Here is a 3,074-nt window from a genome sequence, read left to right as displayed (position 1 = left end):
ATCTGCTCAGGTCCCTTCTGACCCGACCAACTATGACACTATGAATTGTATGGGGGCAAAATACTGTGTGCTATGTCCCAAGGAATAATCTTGCATTGACAGGGAGCTGGGCTAGGTGATATATTTCCCCCCTGCTCCAACATCTATACATCTTTCATTCAACGAGACTGGGCTGAAGGAAGAGGGATGCAGGTGCCTAGCGAGTCTACAAGGACTGTGCAGGATGAGAGTAAAGCCGGGGGGTACTGAGGTCTCAACTACCCTGGCCCGACTCTGCTACGGGTGCAAGACAGGGTATGAGGACCAGGACAGGGAGCTTGGACAAGTCATGTCACCTTCTGTATCTTGTTTTTCCCTTCTGTACCATGGGTTTTTGGGGAGGATGCTTTGATGTTTGGAGGTGCTTTGAAAACCTCGCGTGTTATCTAAGCGTTAAGTGCCGCGGCAGGACTCGACGCTCATGGCAGAGCTGCAGCAATGGGCGCTGGCAGCCTGAGAGCACGAGGTCTCCAGGGACTGTCATCTGGAGCTGGTGTTCAAAGCCCGTGTGGCTGGTGCTTCCCTGCTACTCTTACCCAGGCCAGCTGGCTGAAGCTAGCACGGGTGGGCTCGCGTGCACAGCCATCCTCCTGCAGCCTGCCATGACTTACACAAGACCAGCCCAGGCAGCAAGGGCTCAAGACAAGCTGAGAAAAGGTCCAGCTAGCTCCAGCTGCCTCCTGTCCATGGGCTTAGCTACACATTTATAATGAACTTTATGTAATGCGCATTAAATTTAGGACCTCCATTGTGAGGCATTAGAAACAGGTGCATTAGCCTATTTTAATGCATATTAGCTAAAGAGCACTTTTTTGTGATGCTTTAGTGTGCATTAAAATAGGCTAATGCGCATTAAAGTGCACATGTAGATGCACCCTGAGGTGCCCACAGAGTGTCAAGACAAGGTTCTTTGGGTAAATCTGATATCTTTTATTAACTCAACTCAAATAGTTGGGAAAATTGTTCTTTGCAAGCTTTTGGGTACAAAAGTAAATCTGGTATCTTTTATTAGACCAACTCAAATAGTTGGGAAAATTGTTCTTTGCAAGCTTTTGGGTACAAAAGTAAATCTGGTATCTTTTATTAGACCAACTCAAATAGTTGGGAAAATTGTTCTTTGCAAGCTTTTGGGTACAAAAGTAAATCTGGTATCTTTTATTAGACCAACTCAAATAGTTGGGAAAATTGTTCTTTATAAGCTTTCAGGTACAAATACCCTTCGTCAGGTACCCAAAAGTTTGCAGAGAACAATTTTTCCAACTACCTGAGTTGGTTTAATAAAAGAGATCACATTTACCCAAAGAACCTTGTTTGCCAACATGGCCACAACCAACACCCGTGAAACAAAGAGTGTCAATGAATTCACCAACCCCGGGGAGAAAGGGAGCACCAAGAGACCAGCATACCCAAAGCTGCGCGATGAGCGTCGCAGACAGCCGAGACTTCTGACCCAGCCACCCTCTGCTTTTCCGCCGGCCTTCCTCGGGTGAGACGCGGAGGAGGAGAGATGCCACAAAGGGCTGCATAAGGCCACCATGCCACCGAAGTAATGAAAGGCACAAACAGCGGTAGACGAAGGGGTGTTTCCTGGCCTGAGCCCAGCTGCAGCGCACTGGTCCAGCATGAAAGGTTTGCTGCGGCTCCGGCCCGAGTGGCCGTGATGGACTTGATTTAAACTCTTTGAAGGGGGAGTGGATCGAGAATAACGAGGCAAACGGGACCGTAACGCAAACGAAATGGGTGAAAGGCGGTCGCAGGGAGACGGCTTCGCGAAGGTCGGCTGCTGCTGGTCACTCTCTCAAGCATTAATGAGGCCTTTGACGGACGGAGGGACGGCGGAGAAGGAAAGCGCCAGCTCGTGCCAGTCCTCAGCACTTCTCGTTCCCGTCAGACCATGCCCACCTCCTGCCGGGGAGCATTTCACCTGCTGCGTGGCGAGGACGTGGGTCGTGGGAGCCCGCGTGGGGCCACGTGAGCGGACTCCTCCGCCAAGTTTTTTCTCTGCTTCAGATTGAATTAACTTCACGATCAAAAAGCTGACTCATTTGTCACAATGGTTTTGTCATTAGCTCCTGTAATTAGGGAAGGTGTCATGAAAACCAAACATTTCCTTTCCACAAGCCAAAATAGCTGAAGCTGGGAAGACGTAGAAATTGTCGCCATGCCAGGCAGTGAATTCAGGGGAGGGGGCTCCCCGGGGCCCTGTGCCTCTGCCCACACCGAGACCGTGACCCCACCTCCAGGGACGTCTCCCCAACCGGGCGCTCGGCACAAGCCGTGCCGTCGGGCTGAGGTCCTGCCAGGAAGCACTATGGGACACAGGAGGACCCCAGGCACACTACATCAGAGATGCCTCTTCAGCAACACGTAACCCGGCCAGACCAAACCTACCTTGGGCCTCTCTCCTCTTAGGCTGCACCTGGGGACATGGCCCAGAACTGCAATCGAGGTGTTGGTTTTTCCCCTCCAAAAAACCTCATAAGAATTTGCCTCGAATCTGATCCCCACCATAAACTTCGCTAAACGCTTCGGCTTTGGCCAGGGCAGTCTCTTAGTTGCCGGCGGTGGATGCAACCCTCTCCCCAGTGCAGTGCCCTGCACAAGGCCCGTGCGCTACTTGGGGTGGGATTTAAGTGAACTTCGGCCTTCCTGCAACCTTGCACAGGGGTGCGAGTCTCTGGGAGCCCCCCGTTAGCTACCCAGCTCGTTATCACTGTGGCAGAGGGAGGGCAGAGGAGGAAGGAAACGCACCTGGCTTTGCAAACCCCTGCACCCCGGGGCAGCACAGGTTGCTGCAGGTATCCAGGTTGATTACTGGCTGGCTTCAGCTGAAACCCGGTCCCCCCTGGCAGGACAGCCGCGGTCCCAACGTAGCCCTCTGGCAACGGAGGCAAGCATCACCCAGAACCGCAGGCTGTACTGGGAGTTCAAGGGGTGCGGAGGCATTTCTGCACCCCTGCAAGAGCAAACAGCCTGTTGGCTTCATTGCCTTCCCGCTTTGCCATGCGGTACCTCTGCAAAGGGATGGGCAGCTG

The sequence above is a fragment of the Gavialis gangeticus genome, unplaced genomic scaffold (genome assembly GCF_001723915.1).
Source record: "Gavialis gangeticus isolate Ggan-Ray unplaced genomic scaffold, GavGan_comp1, whole genome shotgun sequence".
NCBI lineage: Eukaryota > Metazoa > Chordata > Crocodylia > Gavialidae > Gavialis > Gavialis gangeticus.
The sequence above is the reverse complement of the archived record's forward strand: the minus strand, read 5'-3'. Positions refer to the sequence as shown.